The sequence below is a fragment of the Saimiri boliviensis genome, chromosome 15 (assembly GCF_048565385.1).
Source record: "Saimiri boliviensis isolate mSaiBol1 chromosome 15, mSaiBol1.pri, whole genome shotgun sequence".
In the NCBI taxonomy this organism is placed as follows: Eukaryota; Metazoa; Chordata; class Mammalia; order Primates; family Cebidae; genus Saimiri; species Saimiri boliviensis.
The window spans coordinates 70,691,301-70,703,682 of record NC_133463.1 but is presented as its reverse complement, the minus strand read 5'-3'; the positions used below and the strand labels follow the sequence as shown (position 1 = coordinate 70,703,682).

The window sequence follows — 12,382 nt, the reverse complement described above, 5'->3', positions numbered from 1 at the left end:
ACCAATTACTTAAAATATTGTTGCTTTTTTACTTTTTTGAATTTTGTGATGTTATTTGTCAGGTTTTAAAAACCCAAATTTGCTGTACTTTTTCTTAACACGTTTGCATTTGAATCTAGCTTTTAATTGCAATTACAGTATTTTTTCTAAGGAGGTTTATCAACTTCCAAAAACTCTGGATTCTTCCTAAGGTGTGTACTAGAAATTATTTAGAAAAATGATTAATAATTCAATTATCTGTGCAAGGATAAAATCTTTTTTAAAGAGTTATTTTTATGAAGGATCATAAACCTCTTTCCTTTATAAAATACCCAGTCTCAGGTATGTCTTCATTAGCAGCATGAAAACAGACTAATACACTTAGTCACTCTCTATTCTATTATACTGAGTGTTCATTACTTTTTACTTCTATATATTCACTAAAATATAAGCTTCATGAAGGTTATATTTTAATTTGTTTCACCTTGTTTGTCACTGAAATCCTACAGCCTAAAACAGTACCTGCCATATAGCATATAATAAACAAAAGTGCTTTATAAATATTTGTTTAGTGAGTGGTTGAATACCCTAAAGTTCCCTGTATTCATATGCACTTCTTTGATTTTAATCATTCAGCAAAAGAGAATAGCCAGTAAGATACCTGAACACTTCCAAATCTAGCTAAGTTTTGTTTCTGTATGTTGAACTTTCAAGAACCTATAGTAATTTTATTTATAGTTATTAAACACACACACACACACACACACACACACACACACACACACGGAAAATTAGAGGAATCTAGAAAGTCAAACCTAAAATTTTAAAATATTACTCCTCTATAACCATTTTCAGAAAAGCAGAAAAAAATATGAGTACAATCAGATTAAAAAGATACATCTGGCCACCATACCAAAAAGGCAACATCTTGACAACAGCTAATTTAATTGGAAATTGTGCAAACATTTTCTCACAGAGCTCACAAATCTTAGCAGTAGTGCTGATAATCTTTCCAGGAACTTAGAAGCAATCCTGATACTTTTGGTGTATGTTACTTATTTTAATTATGTAATTTTTTTTAGGTGAAAGTTACATTTTGTAATCATGAATGAGAGGACCCAAAGTTCTCAGTTCCAGGCAACTCTCCAGTCACAAGAACAGGACAAAGATTTCCCAATACTAGCTTGCCTATGGCATTAAACTTTATCTGGCATAATTTTCTCTATCACAGTTTTGAAGCTGAAAGGGGCCTTGACAGTCCCTGTGGCAGAAATGGATGCATACCAAATAGTCATTTTCAACCTTCTCCTTGCAGACAGAACCTCTTTTGGTTTTGGGGCAAAAATGTGCCCAGGTCTCTGTTTTCACATTTACCTTTTCAGCTAGAGGTAGCCATGTGACATATTTTTGGTGGCTGATATGTAAGACAAAATCTAATTTTTTAAAAAAGATTTCCGATATAAGAAACTAGCATAGCTGGCAGCTGACTTGAACATAGGTGCAAAGTATGGAGCTGTAGCTGCCACTTAATGAACATGAGGTGACAAGCAAACAGGAAGTGTGAGTGTCATAGAGCCACTGGCCATGTGTTAGATTTCACATCTCTAAACCACTTATGTAAGAAACATAAGCCTATATTTAAGTTATTATTAGCTAGGTTTCTGCCACTTAGAGCCAAAAGTACTGGTGTTATAGTTATTAACCCTAATGTCTTTATTTATTTTGGAGAAAAAACTGAGATTCAATGAGAACAAAAATTTTGGCTGGAGTTGTTGATATTTTTGGTAAGAAACAGATTACAAGAGCCCCTGCCTCTTCTGGATACTCACACTATAGCCATTGAGTAAGATTAGAGGTCTGCTTCATCTGCCTCTTCAAGGCAAGGTAACATTGAACATGGCAAAATGTTTATAGTACAAAATGTCAGAATTGTTGATAATTACAAAGATGAGTGTTAGATGTTGATACCCTGCAATATTTGTATATAATATTAATCTTTAAAAAATATTTTTATGTAACATATGGAAGCCAAATTACTGTCATTCACAGTAAAATATATGTACATTAATGGATCAATACATCTGGATGACAAGTCAAAGGTTCTGTTATTCATCAAACTGTTCTTTATTCTCATTTCTAATTACCTGACTATCTACAAGCTTTGACATCATGAAAATTCAATCAAGTTAAGTGTCGAGTTAAGGAGGAATTTGTGATTTGAGTAATTCAATTACTGTGATTTGAGACCGCCAACCTTTACTTTCTCTCATAATTTTGTTCTCTTAACAAAGGATTCTAGAAGACTCCAGGTTGACTCTACACCATCTGTGTTTTGTTTCAGTCTTCAGTTATTAATTTATGCTAAATCGAAGTTTACAATTTCTGATGTAACTTCTTACAAATAAGGCTTTCCTCTGACTTACTAACACTAATGCCCAGCCCCAGGCATTGCTCTCTGTTTACCACATTTCCATGCAAATAACTGACAAACAAATAAATACTCTTAGTAAGGCATTTGGTATCTTTATCTTCTTTCGTGAAAATGCAATTCTGAGATTTCCAAATATGCATATGTACCATATGTGAACCATGACTTCAATAAACAGGAACTTCAATATGGTTTTGCAATCATGAACCATGTATTGTATCCCTTTTATGATAATATTTTCATTATAATTCACTGTCTCGAGGCAGCTGATGCAAGTGCCTGAGTGCCCCTCCCTTGGCATGCCTTTTTCACGTTCCTCAATCCAATGGAAGATCTAAAAATGGAGGCAGAGGAAAAATAAGACTTTCTATCTCACCTCCAAAATGTTAATGCAAATACATGGGACATGTGTCACCATGGGGGACATTAAGCGTCTTTCTGACCTTGAATTTGGCCTTGAATTCTTCTCAACACGTTGCAAGTCAGTCAGATAAAATCGGCACTCAGGACAATGTAATTGCTGTAAATGTAACCTTCTTAATCTAAATGTAATGTACACTTTCCACAGTTCTGTCCCCACTATCAGCTGCTCCTTTGGAATTAAAATATTGAGTAATTATTTATCAATGATTATAATGAAAAGAGAACTTTTTGGCACACATAGGGTGTGTGTGTGTGTGTGTGTGTGTGTGTGTGATTTCAAACTGGAAGGTGTAAGTGACTCCAGTGGAAGAAAGACCCAAATTCTCAAATATACATCAAATGTATCCACTCCTTTTCATCTTAATTTCTTTAAGCTAAGGTATAACTACCATTTCCCCCACAAAACTACTGTGGCAATCACATATCCGTCTTCTTACATCCACTTATACCTCTGTCTATCCATTACTTCAGGTAGCAGCTGGAGAAGCTTTCACTAATGAAAATCTGTTGCTCATTCCACTCTTAGAATTCTTCATGAATATCATTACACCTAAAACAAATATCAGAATCATTAGCATCATCTATAAAATCTGACAAGTCCCTGCCTTCATTTTATCCTCCTCATCAAATATTCATGATTTTGTTAATTTCATTCCATCCTCAGTGATCTTCTGCTGCTTAAACTGCTGCACTCATTTCTGTCCGAGGCCTTTTCTTTCACTCATGTATTCATTTAATTTATATTTATTAAGTATTTCATTTATGTCAAGCAGTTCACTGTCTTTCCCTTGGTTAGTTCCTATATTGATACTACAGGATAAAAACCTTTCACAAGAAGACCTCATCTGGCTATGACAGAACTCCTCTGTGTTCAACAAAGCCTTTTACTCTTCTTCCTACACTTCTGTCATTCTCAGTCTGTTCCTGCATCTCTAAGCAGCACGTGACTAGTACCCACCTACTGGATGTAAGTAGAACTGTGACATGTCATTTCTAAGCTGAAGTGTTTAAGCAATAGGAGTGGTAGAAGCAAATGATAATGCCCTGAATTATTGGGAAAAAGTCCCCAAGTTTTCTAGCTTCTAGAGGTCACCTGCCTTCCTTGGTTTATGGCTCCATATCTCTCTGCCTTCTGCTTTGATGACACATTTTCTTCTCTGACCCTGGTTTCCCTGACTCCAGTTTCCCTGACTCCGTCTTATAAGGGACCTTGTGATTGCACTGGGCCCACCTGAATAATCCAGGACACTGGCTCCATCTCCAATGCTTGATTTAATTACACCTGTAAAGTCCCTTTTGCCATATCAGGTAACATTTTTGCAGGTCTGGGACATAGATATCTTGGGAATCGCAGTGGGGTGCAAGCATTCTACCCATCACACCAAATGACAAGATATAGGTCTATTGAGGATTTGAACAATAAAGTCTCATTAATATTCAAACCTAAGGCAAACATATATCCAGAGGTGAGGCTTTTCTACTACAGTGTGTTATCTCCAGGAGCTTTAGAGTAGCCATCGTTAAATTTGAAAGAGAGAGTCATATGAAGAAAGAGAAAAAGAGTAGATTTAAGAAACACATATAAAAATGAACACTCATGTGAATACTAGTATATACATTAGCCTGGAAACAGAACGGAGGCTACTAAACTTCCACAGAAATCGTATTGCCACTCAAAAGGAGCTTAGAGTTAAAAAAACAAAAACAAACAAACAAAAAAAACCCTTGTTTGTTCAAGCCTTAAAACAACTTTCCAGCTCCACACTGGCACCAATTGGAAATAGGCTTTGGAAATTGAGGGCATTGCCCTCAATTAGTGCATGATCTCAACTGTGGGGAACACTCCCGTGTGAGACCCCTAAAAGGCGTGAGTCTCACTATACGGTGAGTTTGATCCCAAACACAGTTTCCTACTGGAGGCAGTCGAGCTATCCGGAATATAAGATGATTGATCAGTTTCTAATATCAACCACAATATCGTTTGGGCCTAAAACTATGCATTGCTGCTAGACCGAGTGACCCCCTACCAGCAACCAGTTCCTGCTTTTTAACCTTTTTTATGACTCTCTTTTAAGAATAAGTTTTAACCTTTTCTTTACTTACCTGACTGCCTAATGGTTTAACTGTCGATATTTGCAAAGCAAATGCCACCATAAGGGATGGCTTTGATTCCTGACTCAGAGATTCCTGAATGGGAAATTGAGTTAAGTTGAGTTAGGAGTAGACAAAGGAGAATCCGGTTAAAAGATATTCTGATGAGCAAAACCAGAAAACCTTTTCACATCTCAGTTCTAAAACAAGATCAAACCGGAGATACCTGCAGCCAGGAGGAATAATGTCTGGATGCAAACAAGCTTTGTGATTACAGGAAATTCTGTTACTTTTTACAACCACTGATTGTGTATCTGACTTTTCAATTGTATAGGCCATGTAAGGTATACATTTGCATTTCCTCTTGCAACCATTGTGTATCTGATTTCTCTATTGTATAGGCCATGTGAGGCATACATTTACATTCCTCTTGCTGTGACGTAAACCAGAGCCAAGAAAGTGTATTTATTCCTGGCATTTGAAAAATAAAATTTGCTGTTTAGGCACAGCCTATCAGCCCTCCAGACGCCTCGCTTTCTCTCTCTCTGTCTTTATTATTTTCTCAGGCGCACTCCCTCTTCCAGGTATTGGGACCCTCTTGCAGGTCGAGAGACCCCCGGGCAGACGTGCCTACCCGTCCGGACGGTCCACGACACTCAACATCTTCCCATTGGACATAGTTCTCTGCTGAGTTCTCTGGCTTTACATAGAATATTTACCCAAGTATGCCCACATATTTGAGACTTTTAATATCTTATCTATCTGCCATAGCAATTCCTGTAATAGTTTTTGCTGTTCTTCCAGGAGTCATTTCCATAGCCCGTTTGCATTATCACCTGGTGTTTCTCCAAGGATGTAAAATTCTGTCTCAGAAGAATTCTACCAAATTAAAAAACTCTCCCATTAAACATTATGTTCCAGCTTTCTTGATCGAAGGCCTTCAGAATCTACTTGCATGAATCTTCTCCCAACCTCTGCCAATGCATGCTGGCTTGGTACTGAAGCTCTTTTGGAGTATTGTCCCTTGTCTCCCTTATCAGGGCCAACGTTTCTCCTGCTGCTGTATAATTCACTGAATCCTATTACAGGCTTGGTGTTGATAATGCATAGCTGTTTTCAAGTATGCGATTTTATGTATTTTATAAGATTGGTATATTGTAGAAGATAGTCCATACCTAGCAGATGTAGAGAAGTAGACAATGGAATGTGGACATGTGGCGGGGGTTGGGGGAGAGGGAGAAAGAGAGAAAGAGAGAGAGAGAGAGAGAGAGAGAGAGAGAGCACCTCCATTGACACCCAAGGACTACGGATTAATGTCTAACAATTAGGATACATTCCAGTCTTGGTAATTTTTAATATGATTAATGTAATATATCTATATTATAGCTATGGTTCTTTCTGCTACCGCAGTCTTAGTTACCTAAACAAATATCGCATTATAATAAACATTGTTCACTAGAAATTTAAATTTAATATTTCATAATGTTTTTAAAGAAATCCACTTATGTTCCTGTGAACATTTACAGCAAAATACAAAGCCACTCAAAGGCAATCTTTAAATAAATATGACCAGAGATAAAAGTTACCAAATCCAATTGCAACAGTCTAGTAGACAACAGAATAAGCCACAAAAAATAAGCGATTAACATGCTGATGCTGTCAGAGATGTTAGCTAAATTTTAGTAGGATGGGATATAAGCAAACTCCTTTGGAAATAAAAATCTCCAAAGGTTTGTAAAACTTAACTATTTTTTTTTGTTAAATGAAAGCATATATCCATTATCTTTCTTTATATTCCTTCCATATCCTTCCACACATAATCCCTACTATGAGTTTGTCTATTATTTCTTGACATCAAACCTCTGAATAGAGTCTGGGCAATTACAGAATTCTCCATCAAATCTTCATATGTTGTGAATGAAAATTTCAATGAATGTGTACTTGGAAAATGAAAGGCAGATGGTCTTTCAGACCGTATCTCCTTTATCTCCTTTGTCAACACAGAATCAACTTCACATGTATTCTCTATTTTATTCATATCAATAAACTTGCATCTGTTTCATAAATCATTTTTTTCTTTCACTTGACTGCTTTTACCAGTTCTAATTATTTGAATATCTTATCCACTGAAATCTTCTTGATTGCTTTTCCCCTCTTACTACTCTTAGTTCTCAGTTGTGTCCTCACAGTTTTCTCCTCCAGACTTTTCTAAATAAAAGGCCATATTAACCAAGGCTTTCTTTATCATAAAACAATTTAATAAACTTGCATATTCCCATTTTCATTTGACACCTAAGTTTTGAGCATCTGCCACACAGAAGGCATTGAATAGTCAAGAGAGAACAAAACTAATTTATTCCTCTCATTGCTCTTCACTTTCTTAAACTTGGAGAATCGAGAAGCATCACTGGGATTGAAGGAGGAAAAGAAACCGGAAGGAGGAAAGAAAATGGAAGGAGGTAGGAAGAGATGAAGAACAGACCCTTCTCTTTCCTATTGCTCTATCATGGAAACCAAGGGATAATTCTGATCTGAAACAAGGAGAAGTTTTGAATGGAAAATTTTATCTGAACCTGAAAATGAGACTGTACAACTGTGGCTGGACAGGTGGGAGTTCATGAGAGCCAGTCAGGGGCTGAGAGAGGGAAATTTGACACAGCAGGTTTGAGAGCAGTGTTTTTGTTTTGTTTTGTTTTGTTTTGCTTTTGTTTTTTAAATCTGATTTCATGTCTGTACTTGACTGAGTCCAAAACTTTTGATACCTGCATCAAAAATAAATAAATAACTTTTTTAAAGTATGAAATAAAGATAAAAAAAACTTTTCAAAAGTATGAAATAAAAATGAGCTGTAAAAGACGTAGAAATCTAAGATGCATTACTGACTAGTGATGTGATATTGGACACATAAAATAAGAAGAGTAGTTTCTCACTGCGTTGTCATGAGGTGTACATTTTAAAAAGCATCAAAACATCCAGCACAATATCTGACATATAGAAAGCCCTCAATTCAACCTTGTTCACTTTCCTCAGGATTTTTTTATCATTGTGTATTTTTTGAGGAGCTACGGTGTAACTAGGAGCTATTCTTGAAAAGGGCAAAATAAATTTCTTTCTCTGTATAAGTCATTAAGGGACACACAGATGACATAAATAAAACAAACAAGTGCAAAATTATTGCTAAACCCTAAAATGTGTGGTTTAAACTATAATATAATTGTTTGGGAAATTCAGAGAAAATAAAGCAAAATGTGAACTAACAAAGCACATTTCCTAGAAAACAACCTAAAGTTCAAGTAAACAAGACTTGTTTTTTTTTTGTTTTGTTTTGTTTTTTTTTCCTTCTGGCTTTTTCCAATTTGAAAAACATCCACAGCCTTCTCTGAAAACAAGGAAGCTAAAAGACTGGAGAAGCCAACAGTAGATGTCATTGTATTAGTTTGTTAACCAAGACACAGTTTACATTGTCCAGTTCTTATAGAACACTCCTCACGGGTACCTTAATTCAGCATTTGCAACATATTATCTGGAAAATGTTGTTGGGGGCAAAGCCACATCTAACAACTGCCATTCCTAGAACATCAGATTTTGATTTTAATGAAGACAAGATCCAAAGCTTTTGGACATCGATTTATGGCAAGGGGAGCTGTAAATAAAGTGTAAGGTCTAGTTACACTGAGTTTATTAATACAAAAACCAGGATGAAATAAATGGTTTGCTTAAAGAATCTAGGTTCAGTTTACCTTGGATTAAGAAAATGTTTCATCTCACTGTATATGAGAGCTACAAATATGAACATATAAATAAAAAAATACAAAATGGGGCCGGGTGCGGTGGCTCAAGTCTGTAATCCCAGCACTTTGGGAGGCCGAGGCGGGTGGATCACAAGGTCAAGAGATCGAGACCATCCTGGTCAACATGGTGAAACCCCGTCTCTACTAAAAATACAAAAAAGTAGCTGGGCATGGTGGCACATGCCTGTAATCCAAGCTACTCAGGAGGCTGAGGCAGGAGAATTGCCTGAACCCAGGAGGCGGTGGTTGTGGTGAGCCGAGATCGTGCCATTGCACTCCAGCCTGGGTAACAAGAGCGAAACTCCGTCTTAAAAAAAAAAAAAAAAAAAAATACAAAATGGGAGTGTTTGCAAATTTTTTTTTACTCCTCCAGCCCTTCAAAGAGAGTCCTACTTAGTGCCAGTCCATAACCCCCTCTTCTCAACCTAGAAGATTTAATCTTGGTCAGACTAGTTCTTAATCTTACACGATGCAGAGTCAGAACAAAAGCAGAGAAAACCTAAGAAAGAAGTTAAAGTGGCAAACAAAAGGTTAAGTCAATCTGTATACTATGTAAGAGACAAGAAGGTGCGGGAAGGAAAGAGAGACAGACAAAGGGAAACAGAACAGAATAGGAGGTAGAATAAAAGCTGCTTTGACTGGAAATAGCAATATTGTATAGCTATTACAAGGAGGATCATATGTGAGAGAATCTCTTGAGTATTGTATATTAAAAATGAAGAAAAGAGAAAATGAGATATGAAAGTGTTGCTGAGGTTACAAATTGCATATGCTTTATTTTATTTTTATTTTTGAGACTCTGTTGCCTAGACTGGAGTACACTGGCACAACCTTAGTTTCATTGCTGCCTTGACCTCTCTGGCTCAAGTGATCTTCCTATCTCGGCCTCCTGAGTAGCCGGGACTACAGATGCATGCCACCACAGTCACCTAATTTTGTATTTTTAGTAGAGAGAGATTTTTGCCACATTGCCCAGTCTGGTCTTGAACTCCTGGGTTCAAGGAACCTACCTCAGCTTCCCAAAGTGCTCAGATTACAGAGCAACCAGCCACATGTACTTTAATATCTTACAAGGAACAAAAGCAATGCTTAGAATTTCTTTGGGCAATTTTGGGTTTTGGCTTGTAAATCTGTATGTATCTTAAATGCAAAACCATTTATAGACTGGACAATTTGTATCTCTGAATTATAAGGGATATACTCATACTCCAACAGCCAGAAAAAAAAAATTTAATATTTGTTCCATAGATAGAATGTCATTTGTGTATTTTCAAATGTAATCTACAATGGTTAAGTCATTGGGCCATAGACTCACTTGTAAGAAGTTTCATGTACTAGATCAACATAAGAGCTGGGAATGTAAATGAGGAAAACAGAACCACAGATATTCAGAAAAGCAGGGGAATAAAAGAAGAGAGAAAGAGATTTGAATTCAGTGAATGAAAACATGGAATTTTATGGCAATTCAGAAGGGTCAGAAGATTTTAGAACCAGAAGAAATAGAAGTTTCCCAGAGATACAAAACTCTTCCTAAAATGCAGATCAATCTGAACTGAGAGAAAACTCTGGAGAAACAAATGAGTTCTTTTCTTCTTGGTGACTAAGATCTGTTATACGTTCCACTTTTCCATAAACCACCTAGGAGCTAAATTCCATCCAATTATCTTATATCTTTAGTACTTTCCCCATAGTGCATATACAGCAAGTATTTGGTAAATAAATGATAAGCCACTACATCCCTCTACCATAGTGCTGAAACTCTAAGAAATTAAAACTGTTTAAACATCAGGTTCCCTAACCAGCTTTAAGTTCTTTATGCTAAAGGACAGTTTTGTCTTCATGTCTGGGGCCCCAGCTGGCAGAGTGAGTGCTCAATCAGCAGATGTTGAACTGAATGGAAAAAGAAATACACAGAAAATCTCTAGCTTACGCAAAAAGTAGAGTGGGTAAAGTTGGATATAGACCAACTTCACAGTTAGGCAGAAGATATTTCCAAATAAACTGAGGTAAATTCAGGCTTGCCATGTAAAACCTTGTAAACTAGATGTAGGATGTCTCATTGTCTGCTACCAATATATGAAACATTATGTCCTATCTCATACTCTGTGCCATAATTTTATAGGCCTTGCTAGAAGATGGTGTCAAATGCAAATAGGAAGAGTACTTGCATATTCTCTTAACTTGGAGTCAGTTAGAAATGAGTCTAACTTGTGTTGGGACACCCAAACTCTTCACTTAAGCAAGAGATACTATTTCAGAATAGTTCCCTTGAGACACTGTTATACTCATTCTAATAATACTATTAATTACTCAACATCTTTTGGGAACTGCCTTTAAGCCTTTCAAAAATCATTTTTTTAAATGTGGCACATATACACCATGGAATACTATGTAACCATAAGAAACTATGAGTTTATGTCCTTTGTAGACACATGAATGAATCTAGAAACCATCATTCTCAGTAAACTGACACAAGAACAGAAAACCAAACACTGCATGTTTTCATTCACAGGCAGGTGACAAACAATGAGAACACTTGGGCACAGGGAAGGGGACAACACACACTGGGGTAGGCGGGGAGGTTGGGGAGGGATAACACCAGGAGGAATGCCTGATGTAGGTGATGGGGGTTGGGCGGATGGAGACAGCAAACCACCATGGCAGGTATGTACCTCTGCAACAATCCTGAAGGATGCTCACATGTATCCCAGATCCCAAAGTACAATAATAAATAAATAAATAAATAAATAAATAAATAAATCATTTTCTTTTTAGGTGAATATTATTTTGTGCACATGTATCCCAGATCCCAAAGTACAATAATAAATAAATAAATAAATATAAAAATAAATCATTTTCTTTTTAGGTAAATATTATTTTGCAAACAGGCAAAAGTTAATCCACACCTTGTGAATAAATGTGGGTTACTGATCTACGTAATGTAGTATGTCAGAAAGAAAACAAAGTGTCATAACAAAATAAGTAATATTTGAGGATGTTTATAAGATTACCCTGAAATCAATGTCATTAGAAGTCACAAGAATATTCTTATCAGGGCAATGCTGTGAGGATACATACAATGTTTTCTGAGATAATTACAATAGAAACCAAGAATCTTGTGAACGCATAAATTCTGTCAAGCTTGTTAAGGAAAAGTCTCAAAACTTTAAGAGAATTCCTTTCAACTCTCTCTCTCTCTCTCTCTCTCTCTCTCTCTCTCTCTTCTTCTTTTTTTTTTTTTTTTTTGAGACAGAGTCTCATCCTGTCACCTAGGCTGGAGTGCAATGGTGTGATCTCAGCTTACTGCAACCTCTGCCTCCTGGCTTCAAGTGATTCTCCTACCTCAGCCTCCCAAGTAGCTGGGATTACAGGTGCATGCCACCATGCCTGGCTATTTTTTTTTTATTTGGTATCTTTAGTAGAGACAAGGTTTCACCATGTTGGACCAGGCTGGTCTCGAACTCCTGACTTGGTGATCCACCTGCCTCTGTGATCCACCTGCCTCAGCCTCTCAAAGTGCTGGAATTACAGGCGTGAGCCACCACACACAGCTCCAACTCTTAATTATGTCTGAATCACATGAATTTTTCTTTTTTCTCTGAGTACGTTTATGAGGAATGCCAAAGAACAAGAAAGAGACAGGGAGTAGGGGAAAAGGATGGAAACTGAG

At 36.7% G+C, this 12,382-nt stretch overlaps 1 long non-coding RNA gene across 1 annotated transcript in view; it reads right to left on the bottom strand.

The window, feature by feature from the left end:
* The window catches only part of LOC141581491 (uncharacterized), a 459,045-nt gene that overhangs the window by 195,757 nt on the left and 250,906 nt on the right, over nucleotides 1–12,382 (bottom strand). Inside the window, exon 4 of the long non-coding RNA XR_012514169.1 lies at nucleotides 3,280–3,380. This is a non-coding gene — a long non-coding RNA (uncharacterized LOC141581491). The remainder of the gene's footprint in view (nucleotides 1–3,279; nucleotides 3,381–12,382) is intronic.